This window comes from Macrobrachium nipponense, chromosome 15 (assembly GCF_015104395.2).
Source record: "Macrobrachium nipponense isolate FS-2020 chromosome 15, ASM1510439v2, whole genome shotgun sequence".
Lineage (NCBI taxonomy): Eukaryota > Metazoa > Arthropoda > Malacostraca > Decapoda > Palaemonidae > Macrobrachium > Macrobrachium nipponense.
In genome coordinates, this window is record NC_087208.1 from 4,415,645 (window position 1) to 4,433,144 (window position 17,500).

Here is a 17,500-nt window from a genome sequence, read left to right on the forward strand (position 1 = left end):
GGTAAATCTGAATATGGATGCCATTATCTTTCCTAATGGGCAATAACTGCGCCCGTTTCTCTTCTAATGACGACATTGGGTTCTCTCTCACGATGACCTGGAGCCAATACTCGAAGATCGACACCTTTGGTAAATTTCGATATTAATCTAATGAAACGAGTCACTGGTTTCATTATAATTTGGTTCATGATTAATTTTTATTTTTTTTTATTTTTGTAATTAAGTAAACAAATTCTGAGAATGGCTTTTCTGAGGTATAATACGTCTATACACGCATTTACGACAGCAATTTGTTAAAACCAGTGTGTTGCGCATTTTCTCTTCGAAAGGATAACTGTGATGTAACTCGGCCTGTTTCATCATCGCCCCTAAAGGTATTATACACCGTTCCGAAGCACAATTTATAAATGCATTTTTTTATTTATATATTTATCTATTTCTTTTTAGCAAAGAACCCTTTCACATCCTCCTCGTCAGGGACTAGTAAATCCTCGTGTGTAAGGATAGTTCATACACTTTCTTGATAGTACCTTTCCGATCCTCCTGCCTAGATAGCCGTCGGCAATATAAGAACTGACGGAGACTGGAGGCCCATAGATATGTTTGATCCACATGTGTAAAATGGTCAAAAGCAAGAAAAGAAAATCTTTTTTTCTCTTCGTGGATTGAACATCAATGAATATATACAGATATACATACATTATATATGTATATATATATATATATATATATATATATATATATAATATATATATATATATATATATATATATAATATATATATATATATATATATATATATATATAATATATATATATATATATATATGTGTGTGTGTGTGTGTGTGTGTGTGTGTGTGTGTGTGTTTGTGTGTATCACTGAATCACGAAAAATGGCAGTGATGAATATAAAAATAAAAGAAAATCCACGAAGTAAAGTGAAACAATGGTGTACCGTTCCAAGGCGTGTCGACTATTCTGTTACAAAGGTCTTGCAGCAGTACTCCATTGTTTCACTTTCCTTCGTGGCTTTTGCCTTTATATACATACATACATACATCCACACACACACACACACACAAACATATATATATATATATATATATATAATATATATATATATATATATATATATATATTTGTCTGGTCATCTACAGGTCGACTCATCTGTGAATAAGTATCAGCACCACCCTGGGCGAAGGAAAGGTTATGAAGGTAGCAACCTCATCCCTTGTGAAATGAAAACCTGAATATTTTACCCTTCTTGTGCCACCCTCTCCAGAGGAGTCAAAGTGGTTGGTTTTTTATATATATTTTAATATATATAATATATATATTATATTATATATATAGATATATATATTATTAGATATATATAATTTTATTATATTATATAATAATAAAGTAACTAAAATCAAGAAGTAAATCTATTAAGGACAGAAAATCTGCTGACTTGTCGTATGATGTGGAAGTAGGAATCAGAAGACCCTAACGACGATGAGACATCATTAGGGGCAAAGCGGCAACATTCAAGGAGATCGTTACATTTACGCTTGGCTAAAATGAACTGAGGTCTCTCTCTCTCTCTCTCTCTCTCGTTAGAATTTTACATAGAAAACATTACGTCGTTTCGAACAAGAGAAGAAATGTTTTCTCCAATGTTAGTTTCCGCCACCACAAGCACACTTGTTTCCCCCTCTGAGGCGGTTTTTATCCTCCGGTCAACATCTGCCAGAAGGTTGGCAAGAAATTCGGAAACCTAAAAAGCCTCCTGGAAGGATCGATGCTCAGCTGGAACACGGGACGTCAGGTGCCATTTGTTCAATTACTGGGCGGTCTCATGAAAAAGGCCTCCCAGGATTTTCGGAATCGGAGTCTTCCGAGCGTCGCTACAAATATTTCAGCTATTTTTGGTACAATTAACAGGATTTGCAGGTGACGGTCGAAACGAAGACTTACTTGATTAATGAGAATGAGAAAAAAAAAACGAAGTTTTCTGTGTAGCGTATAATGTTGTCTGAAACTCACAGCCACGTGCCATGAAACTCTCAGCCGTGGTCCATGAACCTTTCAGCCACGGCCCGGTAGTTGCCTATGTTGTTGGCACGATCATGGCTAAATTTAACCTTATATAAGATAAAAACTACTGAGGCTAGAGGGCTGCAATTTTGTTTTTATGTTTGATGATTGCATGGTGTAACAATCAACAATATACAATTTGTAGCCCTCTAACTTCACTACTTTTAAGATCTGAGGGTGCACAGAAAGAGTGCGGACAGACAGACAAATAGCCATCTTAGTAGTTTTCTTTTACAGAAAACGAAAATGCCGCAAATCGGAGACCAATTTTGGAATAATCATCTTCCTGAAAATATGTTTTATCGCGGGTTTTAGAGAAATATATTATGGGGAAAACGTTCATAAAAGCCTATGGTATGGCACGTTTATTTCATGCAATGAGAAAATTATTTGCATTTAGCATGTAAATATTTCCTTTAAATGACTAATAACGAATGAACGTCGCTGCGTGAGTCTTGGTTATTCATGGTTTTTATTCTTTTACCTTTAGCTCAAATTCAGTTGGAGACTGTAACTTTCACGCGTTGATAAAGGAATGCTCTGGAGATAAACTGACGTTTACATTCCTTTTCACCTTGGTAAGAATGAATCTATGTTTGGACTGAAATTTGCCTTGGAAAAAACAAAATTTGCTAGATTTAGAGAGAGAGAGAGAGAGAGAGAGAGAGAGAGAGAGAGAGAGGGGGATTTTTGGGGGTTTGGGGGGATACAGGAAGTAACACTAAAGCAGAAAATGTCGAGGGAGATCGAAGAAAACTTGACTTCGCGTTTACATGCCACAAAACAGAACAAAACAAAACTAAAAAGGTCATACGTCTATTGAAGACTTTACACCAGTATGGGAAAAGATATATTAGGTAAATATTAGGTACAAACCATTAAACACGGAAGAAACAGAAGCGAAAAATGCACCAAAAGCCGGAAAAAGGAAAATGGAAGCATAATACGCTTTTGAAGAGGATTGTAGCTTTGTGTTCCAGTTTCTCTCTCTCTCTCTCCCTCGTCTCTCTTCTCTCTCTTGCTGTCCCTTTTGCGCCACTTGAATTTCCTTTCATTGAAAGTGTGTGTGCGAGAGAGAGAGAGCTCTAAGCGAAAATGCCCCTGGCATTAATAAATGTCACGGGGCATTTCGTGCATTTTCCCTCTTTACTGAAAGTAAGGGGAGGCTTTTGGTTCTCATATATGTTAGGCGAAATTTTGAAATTGTTGATTGTCTAATGTTTGGGGAATTGGTTCCTGTTATGTTTGACAATATCTTTTGGTTCTGGATGTATGTTTATTTTGCAGTAAAATTCCAGGAACTATATGACGTCGTTTGAGTCATATTGTCGATACCTCAGTCATTTTATTTTCTTTCTGGTGGTGTTTAAAGGGATCGGAAATTGAAAGTGAATCTTGACCGTGACCGCTGGAGATCGGAAACTTCAATAATCATATTTATGACGCCAACTCGCTCTTGATCGGTTATCTGTGCAGGTAAGGATCTCTTTGCAGTTAATGAGACGTATTTCACAGCGTTTGCAATCGGAATAGTTCATTAATAACCTGCATGTTGTTCATTTGGTTTGATTTTGATTGACGCTAAATGGTTTTAAAACATTATAAATGAAATAACAATCATATTAGCTGTTGCACTTTATATGAACAGGCACTTCTCTGCAAGCACTGAATTCATAGAAGATAAATAAAGATGTCACATGCCCTTATCACACGCATGCGTGGCTTTCAGGATGTTAGAATTGGCATCTGAATAACTGTCCATTTACATTTGGATGGAATACGCTCTTGTGTTCATTATGGGTGGAGAAAAAAGGAAATCTCAGAAAATGTTTAGTACTGAAATGAAAGGGAATATCCATGCAAAAACTTGAAATAAGCAACGTTTATAAGCCTCGGTGTCTGGAGGTGAGTGCAGCTTTCGCTCAGTCTTCGATCTCTTGGCAGAAGAAGAAAGGATCCACGACAAATTTACTCTGCATTATTCAGTTTGGTGAATTTCCTCAAATAATGCAAAATATTATTTAACAAACAAAAAAATTACGAATACACAAATTCTGATTTACCAGTTTTATATTTTGGTTCCTTGACGGCAATGTCACTGACGATTTTCCTTGGCATTATGTTCCTCAAGGCATTAGGGATTTGATCATCCGGGAGCCAGGTTCTTTGAGACGTTAAGTCACGAGGGTTCTGGCGATTCATGGCATCAGGTTATTGTGAGATGTAATACAAAAATGTTTATATCTGTGGGTACAAATGTATGAAATGGGGCCGATGTTATATGTAAAGAAAACTTACATGACGACATGCCTCAAAACTCTGATCATCATAGAGGGATTACATGAGGCAGGACCACTCTATCTCTCTCACCTCTCCAAGGGGAGACACCTACAGTTACAGTATATCTGATAAGGTTAATTGCAGTTAGGCGAGAGTCTTCTAGGAAAGCGGAGGGGACCTGGAAGGGGAAATTCTCCAGTAATGTTTTCATTATTTCACTGCCATCGCTGCGTTTTTCTGTTGTTATATTTCGCTATTATTTTTTACCTTATTATTACATTTTGGTACTAAAGGCATTTTCCTTGTAGCATTTCGTAATTTTCTCGTGATCATGATGACTTTGAATCAGATGGGAAAGGCGTCACTAGTTCAGGAGCACAAAGGGACAGGGAGCGGCACTGAAGAAAAATGGATGAAAATAGTTATGAAAATGAAGCCCAAATTGAGAAGAATGAATGACCTAAGATATCTTATAACTTATTGAAACTGCCTTGAACGAATAAGAAGCACAATAGTCTTTCTCTTAACCAAGATAACGAGCAGTGAAATATAATTTCTTATAATCCAATACAACGCTGAAGGCATCTGATTATATTACGGCAATCGAATAAAAAAAGGTTCTTATTCTTATTTCTCATCTGTTAGGTCTTTTCTCCTTCGAAGTCAGAGGGGTCTGACTATTTCAAAGAATGTGTAGAAATCAGTAATCAGTTTTTGGACTCATTCATGATATAAACAGGACAAACATTCATTAGCAATTTTTCAAAAGGAGTTCATTGGTAAATGGTTGTGCCCTGCTATCTTATCGAATCTTTAAATCCAACGCAATAATTCTAGACATAGTTCACTTAAATAGTGAGCAGAGGTACCATAATAGATTTCCTTCTACAAACAAATTACCGTCTTACAAATGAACAGGCAAAGGTGTAAGCAAAAACTTGGCAGACACAGGGACAAACAGGTCAAAGTCTGTATCTCCCATAACGTCTCATATAACGACAACTTTGACAGAATAATGCAAAAGCTTCCAGCATATTACAGGGTGTTGCTTGCCACCGTTTTTTTCTTTTTCAACGGGATAAAACGTTTCCTATTTTCCAATAAGGTTTACGTTTGGAATCATTCACCAAGAGAGAGATTGCTCAAATGGGACCTCAGTAAATCGTTGCTGTGACATGAATAGGATTGAGATGAATACCTGCAGCCTATTGCGACCTAATGTGGAAATCGTCAAACGAAAATATATATCATGTCATTTTCAAACGCCGAATTACGGTGTAATTTAACTTTCTTTGTTAGCGTTGCTCCTTCAGGAATTTCATATCGCCCCAGTTTTCTGTTGAAAGGATTTCAAGCACTGGAATTCTCCCTCAGTTATAAAACGATCGAATAATTCAGCATAAGATTTCTGGAATCTCATCTCGTATGTTTCCAAATATGGCGGTTCATCTTTTCATTTACAAACTGGAAATAAAATAGGCTTAACGCGAGAAAATATAAAAGCTGCAATCACGAAAGGGATTTTGTGTATATATAACGAAAGCGACCATAACAAATCGAAAGTATCAAAATAACCAGAATACAAAATGAACAGAGCATAGAGAAAACTAGAGATGAGGACCCTACGAAATAATATCAAAATATCATTTCAACATTTGGGACCGAAATCTCCCTCTACTCTCACTAAAGGGGCAAAGGCTCAAACTGTCCTTCAACGTTTATAAATGTTTGAGGATTTCTTTTTATCTTTACCCTATTTCATGCGGAATATTCAAATGCATTATCACACCAATGGAGAGAGGGAGAGGGAGAGAGAACAAGATGCCATTATCACAAGAGAGAGAGAGAGTAGAGAGAGAGATAGGAGATGAGAGAGAGAGAGAGAGAGAGAGAGACTGTTGCTATGACTGCAATACGTGTTGTCCCTGTGATGGGAATATCTTTTTTTTTTTTTCCTACCATTTTGTAATACTTTCTCTTTTCCTCTGTTCGTTTTTCATTATGAATAAGATGGATGACTCCGGAGTGCATTACTCCTCAAGTTTAAACTTGTATTCACAATCACAATGTAAGGCCATTGGACTTTTCTAATCCTTATCAGATTTGATGATAACTTACCTGGAACCCTGTAATAGGATGCATTTTGCTTTCCAGACGACTGCAGGGGCTCATATGGCACTGGAATGTGGCTTCTCGTGAAGGGCCCTCTTCCACGGACTGAAATGAAGAGAGGAGAACTGATTATGAAAGGATAAACATAACTGAAGTGAAATTAAGAATTGATTAGATATGAAAATAAATCACATAATTCAAATGAAAACATTTTATCTTTTCTATGCATTCTCTTTTAAAATGTGAGGCTTTCTGGAAAACCAAGACCGCATTCTCTGACCCATCCTTCCCATAACTTTTGCACGGAGAATGATCCCCTGCTCAAGACTTCCTAAGCCTCGCAGCCTCCACATCACTAAGACAGAAGCTGCAAGGCAGCGCACGTTGAACTCTCTACTTGAAACGCGACAGAGGCTTCGGGGTATGCAGTAAGAGGATGCTATCGAAGTTTGATTTCTCAAAGGAAATTTTTCCTTGTTCTTAAATTTTGAAGGTGATTGTGACAGTGACTATTTTTTTTCCTTAAAATTCTCAAAGGTGCTCTTCTGAGTCTTGTGGAAAATTGGATCAAAGGAACTTAATGACGACAAGACTTCGTTCGAGGCAAAGTGGCAAAATTCTAACAGATTGTTCCATTTTTTTTTTTTAAAGGAAATTCAAACTGCGTTCGCATCGTACTTCTTCCCCAGTGCTTTCGTGTTCCTCTAAAGTGCATATTGACTGGCTACTGTATTTGTCTGTCTATTTGTTTATCTCTCACGTTCAGTTCTACCTTTCGATACAATAAATCCTAATAACTACAAAATATAAATAGGCACATCGCCTCTCTGAATGTGGTTTCTGTCCACTGATCAGCAATCTTCCTGATGAAAAGACTTCTTCTGAATTCGGGATTCGGAATCTCATTAAAAGACGTAGTGTCTAAGGAGGTCATATGAGACATCAAAGGCTTTTTCATAAACTGGAAAAATTTGATCACTGGAAAAGGGGAAAAATACGGCGATTTTAAGACCTGAATTACAGGAATCTGCCTTTCGTACTAGTGAAATATCCTCTTTTTGATTTCAATACCTGATAATCAGTTATCAAAACCGACACTGCTTTCGTGTAATGTTCAAACTCTTAACATTCATGCAATATAATAATGTTGACTTTTCGAGCAAATTATTAAAAATAAATAAATTAATGCTTCAGCCCTGAAAATTTTAATGGAAAATTGGTTTCATTTTTTTATTCTCTTTATCTTTGCTTATAACTGGACTTCATAAGATGCTTTGAAGTACTGATCCGGAAATACATTAAAAGAAAACGTTACTGTGATAATCTAGTTGTTTTTTTTTTTAATCTGGAAAGACTGAACCATTTTTTTGTTAGATAACTAGATGAACAGGTAGACAACTTTTGTGCAGGAGTACTCAGGTTAGAGGAAGAAAATAAAAAGGAAACTAAAAAGGTCGTGATTGTTTGTTTATGGTGTTTTTACGTTGCATGGAACCAGTGGTTATTCAGCAACGGGACCAATGGCTTTACGTGACCTTCGAACCACGTCAAGAGTGAACTTCTATCACCAGAAATACACATCTCTCACTCCTCTATGGAGTTCCCGAGAATCGAACTCGCGGCCACCGGAGTGGCACGCCAACAACATACCGACCACGCCACTGAGGTGCTAGGTCGTGATTGCGCTCGTAATTTTCATTCTGAGGTATAATACAAGAAAGCTTAATGTCAATATTAAACAAATCCATAAAGATGGAAGAAATATTCGGAAGGCAATCGGAAAAGGAGAAATGTCTTACTTTAGGGAGAAATAACAATGGCAACGCAAATGCGCATTGCAAAGATGCATTGAACTTTTCTATAGTGTCTCTCTCTCTCTCTCTCTTCTCTCTCTCTCTCTCTCTCTCACTTTATGGCATAAGAATTTCAGCATTGAAAAGGAAAAAATACCTCCGGCATTTTTAAATGTCACGGAACATTCCGTGCGCTTTTCCTCCTCAGAGTAAACAAAACAGAACTTGGGTTTCGTATTTCAAGACCAAGTTTTGTATTGCTGTTTTGTTGAATTTTAAACTTCCAAGTGTGAGACTGCGTTTTCTCCCGTATTTATTATAATCAATTATTCTTTTTAGTTAAAATGGGGGAACTGTATGTGGACTCTTGACAATCATTTTACCATTGCTTCAGAACCTTTCTTATCTACTGCCAGTTTAGTAGTTCAGGAAAGGAGGAATCATTCTTAGTAATGACGACTTCAAAGGGATTCTATCTAATATTGCCAGTTGGATCCTGAATGTTTGCTAATCGATTTAAGGATTACTTTGCCAGAAAATGAATGTCATTTTCAATTATAGCTACTTTAATAAGAATAATCATTCATTAAGAAACATCGTGATTTAGATGTGTCTTTGTGGAAAACTGAATTGTGACCAGTCAGTTTTCCAACACTACTAAACATTCCGATTCCGGTGACGTAAATATCAGGACCAACCTCCAAACCCTTGAGGTTCCCTTTGGTTTCTGTGTTTATATCAAGAGGAGGGTTCCTCAATCAAATCTGGGTCCTGGGTTCCCCAGATAGGTCCAGGCTGAAACCTATTCTGCAAGATAGTGGGATCTAAACTTTCCTGGAAAGCACAAAAACAAGGTTCCTTCTTTCCACAATCCCTCCTCCTGAAACCATTTTGGATTCCTTTGGCTCCTGGGAGCTGAATTGGCTCCCAAGATGTTCCTTATTTATTGCTGGGTGGACTGGTGGACTCTGTCAGGGAGCGATCCGCAGACCTTTTTTCCCATACTAACCTCTTCTTCAAGATAACGCCTAAATGAGGGAGAAAGAAGATAAAAACGAGAGAAGGATAGAAGAGGAAACTTTTATAAGGGACCAATAAGGAAGGAGGAGGCGTTTCCTAGTGGTGAGAGTGAACACCAGATGGAAAAGCCCCGAGATCCTCCCCCGCAGACAACAGCCAATCTCCGCAGGATTTAAGGACCAACTTTTCCTAGTAAAGTCTCTCTCTCTTTCGGCTGTGTGGTTGTTCAATAAATGTGCGTGGTATGTTTCCTCCCACGCCACTGCTTTTCAATGCTAATATCCTCTGGCAGAAAACTTCCTCTCGTTTTTTTTTTTTTATTTTTTTTTTTATTATTTTTCCATGTCATTTACAAACTGCTTATTCTCTAATGTTATACACTACACCGTCTTTTTGTTTTTACGTCTGCAGTTCTTACGGTTTTCCTTTTCTTTCACAGGCTTGATTATTTTTGAATGACTGCGTCTAGTTATCTCAGAATTTTGCTGATAACTTTGTTTAGCCGTAAATGAAAAGTTAATAACAGTCTTTTTTTTTAAATTATTTATGTCATTCGTGAGCATAATTTATTTATTTCTAAGAATGCACGAGAAGAGAACAAAACATATCAACCCACAAGCTGTTTGCTCTGAAGAAAGAATTAAAGATCTGCAGACGAAGACAGAACCAGACTTTTGTCTCCAAAGGCCTTTGTTGCAATAGAAGTCTTGCGGGGAAAGGTGGATCGCAAACCGAATAACGATGAGACAACCCCAATCAAAGGCAACAGCATCCAAGGAGTTATGACTTTTCGTTTCCATGAAAAGGAACTAAAAATTATTTTCTCCTTTGTTCCAGGACACAAATACACACAAGCACACACAGACACATACATGCGCGCGTGCACTCTCATTTGTATTGCGTTCCTCTTTCACTCGTTTGTAAGTCACCTTAATGAAGAGGTTTCAGGTTCCGGAAAGCAAGGGGACGGAACGACCCAAGACTGATTCCTTAATCTGCGGAGATTCTGGTGATCTTGACACTCATTTCATGTACTCTACTTACTCACTGGTCAGTTTATTCTAACACAAGACATTATGTAGAAACATGAAAACTCGTCAGGAATATACTGATTCATAATATTCAGCTTTACCAGGGAAAAATACTCTCAAATAGCTACTTTCTGCTGTCTTAAACTCATTAATTCAGAATAATTTTACAGTTTGCCAAAACTTCCACAGACAGAGAAATGTTTTTATTTTACTGTTAAGGTTTCCGTACTCTAGCATCGAGAGCATTCATTATCCATGGATGTTCATTAAACTGTATATTAAGAATTTTGATAAAATTTTTGCTTGAGATCATACCAGGCAACATCAATTGACTCAAAAATAATCGTTTATTACATATAACTAATCAAAATTTATTAAGACGATTGCATCGAGGTAGCCATACTCCACTTTGGAAAATACTCACCACCCATTAAGGTGTTCGCTTAATCTCAAGTACAGAAATACATTGGGCTAAGATTGGCAGAGGCCCGTCAAGAATGCTGTGATGACTATTCATCCAGTCGGTTTTCCGGGTGACACAATTTCACTCATTTTTCCAAGTAAATTTTGCCAAAGATTAACGTCGTACATTGTGAAGGGCAACGCTGCTGCTTATCCAGAAGTTAAGGTAATTAATTGTATTTTCTTTGATTTTATGGGATTTACTAAGATGCCGCTACAGCTATTCATTTCTAAAGAACACTGGGACTTACTCTCATGGCTATGTTTAGAACACGGGAAAAGCAACTTAAAACAACTGACTTCTGGAAATAAACGACAGGTCCTCCATTAGTTTCTCGTTTGAGCAACCCATCTAAAAAAAATCATGGTCTACCTCATGATTAGCATGACTACTTACAAGGATAGATAGAATAGATTTTTTGCCAAGTACATTTTTTGATACATAATAAAAGATGAGTACGTATATTATACTCATTAGATAAATCTGGAAAGTAAAGGGCATGAGAGGGTGATTTGTATTAAGATAACAGTGAAATGTAATTCTAAGAGAATTAATCACTCAACTATGAAGAGTCAAGGTTTCCAATAAGCTGACAAAATTCCAAAGGAAGATGCTCGGATTTGACAACAGAAAGATGATTTTATTTGCAAACAGAGATTTATTCAACAATATTCAAGAAGAAACCGAAAATCCCAACACCAAGGCAGGATTCTCAAGAAAAATAAAGCGAGCCAGAGATGAATTTGAAAAATTCGTTTTTTCTCCCGTTTACAACTTATGAAGGTACCAAAATGAACAGTGCGTGTAAGAGTCTTACAGCATTCACTAACCTTAGGTAGTGCAAGAAGTAGCTTAAGGACGACCTTTAGAATTTGTCTCTTCCCATTTTGACCGAAGTAAGTCAATGAGGTAAGGAATTGATTAAAAAGAAAATTTGTGAACTCAGGAAAGGGTGCCAAATTGTTCCGGGACTAACAAGATAATAGACAGTAAATTAAAATGTTACTCGAGCATATTACAACTCCATGACGAATACATATATAATAATACAGTGCTTGCAATGGACCTTAATTATTTGTTTTTCAGAATAAAATGATAAACAAAGCAGCCGAGCCTGTAAGCGATATGCGCGTGCTTAGCACAAGAGAGAAGTGCCAACATCCAAGACGAGTCTTTGTGCAGAACTGCTAATCTTAGACGCCTGGGAGGGCCTCCTGGGAAATACAAGGCAGCGTGCACAGCTATTAAGTGTTCCATGAATTCTCATCTGCATCTGAAAGAAGACGCGGATATTTAAATTTCCGGTGGAAGTACGGCACACTTATTGTTTCATTTTATTTCTCCTTACGACAATTTTATTTGTAGATTAAATTTTAACAAAATTCAAATTTACAATTTTGAGGATGAACATAAATGTTAGTGTAAACTGTTTAAAAGTTGAAATGAAAAAAAAAAGAGGATTATTGCCTCATGCATTCAGGTAGTAAGCGGGCATATTCATGATGACAATTCTGTATCTATCTTTATACGCATTTCTCTGAATTGTCGTTTTTTACATCGTGGGTAAACTACTCTGTTTAGTTTTAACTAACTTTATCTAATTCCAAGTCATATCTCCCCAATCCGCTGTAGGGAGGTAGCGCCGTCAGTGCACCTCATACGTGCACATAGGCATTACTTAAGGTTCTTTAACTATACCTCCTTTCATATTCGCTTTTTCTATCTCACTTTCCACCCTCCCCAACCATTAATCCATAGTGCAACTCCGAGGTTTTCCTCCTGTTACGCCTTTCAAACCTTTTACTGTCAATTTCCGTTTCAGCGCTGAATGACCTCACGGGTCTAAGTGCTTGGCCTTTGGACTTACTTATATATCCAATATCCTACGTCCCAATTCTTCCTTTCTTCTTAAATCCCATCAACGAATTTCCTTACTCTGCTTCATCTACCAGACGACGTCAAGCAACACCAAACTGCAGCACCAATTCATCAGTCGGGAAATGACGTCCATTATCTTGTGATCGTGGCTGTTCATGTCAAGCTCAACTTAGACTCAAAAGATTCGTCATAAAACAGCGGAGCTTCTCCTTCCTTCCTCTGCTGTGAATACCACACGAGGCTCTCCATCATATCACTGAGCATTTGCACGCGATTGCAACCTCCCTCACACATAACATGATACAAGGACACTCCGTTAAAGATGTTAATATTAAATAGGATGACAACGACTGTCAGGTACTAGAAGGTTTTGCGTTGCGTGAACAAATAAAGAAGTTGATTTTTTTTAATCCTTCAGATATCAAACCCGTTTCTATATGAAACTTACTTGTGTGGCTTTTATTCAAGATGGAGGACAACACTCCCTTCTATATAAATAAAGTTTAATTATGTCTAAACTTGAGTTTCAAATTCCGGTGTAAAAACAATCTCCCTCTGGATAAAGGTAAATAAACAAATATATAAATACTATATATAAACAGATGCAAGAGGAGAAACTAGAGACAACAGTTAAAGGGGAATAAGAAAATTCGTATGATTTCAGGTGATGGATGTTCGGTTTCTTGTCTTCCGTACCTACGAATAAGTAAAAGGGTCTCACTTTTTTCCCTTACTTGGTGGTCATAGAAATTATAGCCCTAGGATTCATGAGAAATTAAATCAACTAATCATACCAAAGCGTTAACCTTAACATTTGACCTTAACTAGCCTTTGATGTTGATTAATCTGAAGACCTGATCAATAAGCCATCGGCATTATCAACAATCAGTCCTGATCAATAAAAATAAACAATGAATACCCTTCTAGGAGCTGACCAAGGAACGAAAGCACATTCTGCCACAAGGCCAACGTCAGCAACATCAATCTGGCAATGACAACTACTTAATCGCCCAAACTAATTTAAAGATCCACATAACCTAACTATTACCCAGGAGACAAGATTTATTAATCATTTAATCCCGTTTTTGGAGCCACATAAGCTGAAGGTGGCTTAGCGACGATACTTTTTTCAGAAAATTTCTCGTTGCAAAACATAGGTGCCTCGATAAGTGGATTAGAGAAGTATACTACATCCATGTATCAGATGTCTAAAATGAGATTTGCGGATGCGGATATCATTTGTTTTTTTAGCGTTAGGTAATGCGGACATCAGTCTTTTAAAATATGCAGATGGGATGCAGATCCGAAATACGTTGAAAGCCTTTCCCGTCATTGTATGTAATTACGTTTGAGAGACAATTGTTATTTGAAATGCATAACTTGAATGATTCGCTGTTTTGCGCTATAGTGACCTCCCGAGCTATTGATTCTGACATGATAGACTTGGAGCCAGTTGCCCTCACCACGAGAGATGGGCATATCATCTACAATAACAAAGATTAGAGAAAATGAATTCCATCTGCAAGAAAAGAGAGTCAGAATCCCACTGCGGTGTCCTCTGATCTCAGGAAAATGTGACTGAATTGTGGCGGAATAATCTAATATTGAAATTTCTTTGTGAATTTTCTAATTAATTTTCTTTCTTTTTTCACTCTGAATCTGATTCAGTGTCCTGTAGCATATGAAACCAGGCTGGAATCACAGATGAGCATTTCCATAGTTTTTCACCTCTCTCTCTCTCTCTCTCTCTCTCTCTCTCTCTCTCTCTCTCTCTCTCTCTCTCTCTCTCTTCCCTGCCCAGGCTATTCGGGTACCCACAATAAAAACCAGAAAATCTCAGAATATCCCTTTTCAAAACTAAGATTTCGCCGATCCACGAAACAATGTTTCAAGTAACTAGTCCTTTTCCATCACTAGTCACTCGTAGGGACAAGCAGGCAATCTCAAGAGCAATAAAACCTGATAGTACCCACCATTTGCATAATGAAAAATATAATTCTCTGATGGATGATGCCATTCAATGCAAAAGCTGGATTATATCAATAACGCTACTGAAGGAAGAACAATGTCTAGTGATAATATAGGCACTGAGCGTTCTCTTGTTGCTCATGATGAAGCAATGCTGACAATGTTGCAAAAGTGACCGTGTTGCTAACCTAGGAAACTGATCAAACTTTTCACTAGGAAATGTCTTATTGCATATTCATTTGCTTTCATTGTGAGACAACCGTTCTTGTTGCGACATTGGCAAACAAAACACAAACGACCAATCATTATCGGGAATAATGAGGTTACAAAGTAAAATCTCTAGATGGACACAAAGTGGCAAGTGGTTCTGCCCCGATATTTTCTGTTCTAGTACCGAATTTCACTTCACGCTTTCGTTTCTCTACTGATGTCACTAACTCACTTTGAAACTGGCTCCCTTCCATCATATCGAATCTATATTTCCAGCACAGTCATTCTCAGCTCGAGTTCGATTAAAATAGTGAGAAACGGTAACAAAATTTAATCCCTGATAAGCAACCTCTCACGACTGAACTGAAAAAAAAAAGGGATCTTTGCTAGTTAATGACCCCCAGGGATTTCGAGGGTCGTTATCTAGGACTAACATTTCTTGAGGGTCATAATCGTCGTGATATTTACAGCCTTTTGGTTGTTTTTAGGGTAATCCCCAACGGACTTGTATTTAACAAGCCACAAAATAGGATACATACCAGGTTAAAACCATTGGGGTCACTACCTGGAGAAATAAAAAAAAAAAAAAAAAATTAAAAAAAAAAAAAAAAAAAAAAAACTCGTAGAACTTGATCAAACGATTCCTAATTTCCAGTAAACACTTATCTTTGAAATCAATCAGCAAAATGGAATCTCCATCAGATTATTAGCGTAGCATAAACATAAATAGAATTAATTCCTGTAAATGTACACGACCTAAATTTGTAATCGTAACACGAAAATACTTTTTTTTATGTTCATCCATCAAAAAAATGCTTAAACTGACACTCACTGATGAAATTCTTTCGTAAAAAATTTCATTCGTGTACCTTTAATTCGTCGAGTCACATCATCTTATCATTTTCTGTTGCAAACTTCCAATGAAATCATCTCTCACCCAAAAAATCATTTATCACGCTTCCAGTCATACCAAGATTTTTATCTAAGTGTTATAAGTAGTAACCAAGACAATCGGAAGTGTCAGTAATATTAACAAGAAAGAAACGCGCCGAAGTTTCTTTGGAACAATGGAGTTTTCTGTACAGTTTATAATGCTGTATGAAACTCTCAGCCGCGGCCCATGAAACTTCCGGCCACTGCCCAGTGGTAGCCTGTGTGGCTAAATTCAACCTTAAATAAGATAAAAGCTACTGAGGCTAGAGGGCTGCAATTTGGTATGTTTGATGATTGGAGGGCGGATGATCTATGTGCCAATTTGCAGCCCTCTAGCCTCAGTAGATTTTAAGATCTAAAGGCGGACAGAAATAAAGTGAGGACGGACAGACAAAGCATCTCAATAGTTTTGTTTTACGGAAATATAAAAAGCAACAGCACAGAATACAGGGAACATTGCTCATAAAAACTATACTAGGTGACTACATGAGGACCCTTCGACACTGTGCTGAAATTCCAACGCCATCATCAACAAAAAGAGAGAAAGTGAAGCGGGAAAGGAAAACTGGGACATCGCCATTCTGAGTGTCATAACATCCTTGCAAAGTGTGATGATATATTATATAAAAAATATATATATTATGTATATTATATATATATATATATATAGATATATATATATATGTATTTTTTTACGTTTTCTAATACTGTCTTTTTTTATTTTTCTATTTTTTTGTTAATTTTTCTTTTCTCTAACTGTTCAGTTTTTTTTCTTTCTTATTTTTTCCTGTTCGCCCACTTATGAATTCGATGGATGGCTCCAGAGACGATTGCCCTTCCAATCCAAGCAAGGCTTTCCTAAACAAGCGTGAGGTTGCGTGACCCATACAACCTTTACTAGCTCTAATGATGACTTACCTGGAACCCTGGAACAGGAACCAAGTTACTTTCCAAGCGGTCAGAGGCGCTTGTTTGGCACTTGAATCTAACTTCTCATTGAGACCTCGAATCCACGGACTGAAATAAAGAGAAGAATTGGTTGGATATGAAATGAAATATACTTTTTTTTTTTAATTATTTCTATGTTAAATTTGGTCGCTTTGTAGAAAAACGAGACTGCAATCACAGTACCATTTTCCCTTTACCTTTTAAATGGAGAAAGATCTCTCTGCTCTGAAGTTTGCTAAGCCTCACAACCGCCACACCCTTACACAGAGGCTGAAAAGACATCGTTCAAAGGAGAGGAAATGAATAAAGCCTAATGCCATTATTAGACAATAAACCATTATAGCTGGAAGACATAATATGCGGAAGGCAAACACAAGATAAAATGAAAAAGGTCTTGCGTTAGGACGAAGTAAAAACAGGAACACAAGTGAGCACAGCAAGGTCATTCTGGTTTCGCTTGGTTTCCCATTCTCTCTCTCTCTCCTCCTGGCATCGGAATCATCACAAAGAGATCAAAGATCCAGGGCAAAATGCCACAGGCATTTTCAAATGCCATGGGGTATTTTGGGCATTCCCTATCCCCAGAGAAAGTAGAAGAGAACCTGAGCATATATAGTATTTCTAGACGAAATTTTGATTTAGTTGTTTCGCGGAATCATTGTCTGTCATGTCTGGCAGCGTTTCCTTCATTTCATATTTCATATTGTAATGAAGAAATGTTTGTGGAATCATTCGAATCACTTGACCGTTGCTTTAATACCTTTACTTTTTCATAAGTGGCAGTT

General features: G+C 37.2%; 1 long non-coding RNA gene across 1 annotated transcript in view; it reads left to right on the forward strand.

The window, feature by feature from the left end:
- The window catches only part of LOC135226779 (uncharacterized), a 53,292-nt gene that overhangs the window by 6,442 nt on the left and 29,350 nt on the right, over positions 1-17,500 (forward strand). The gene's annotated exons all lie outside the window — the stretch shown is intronic.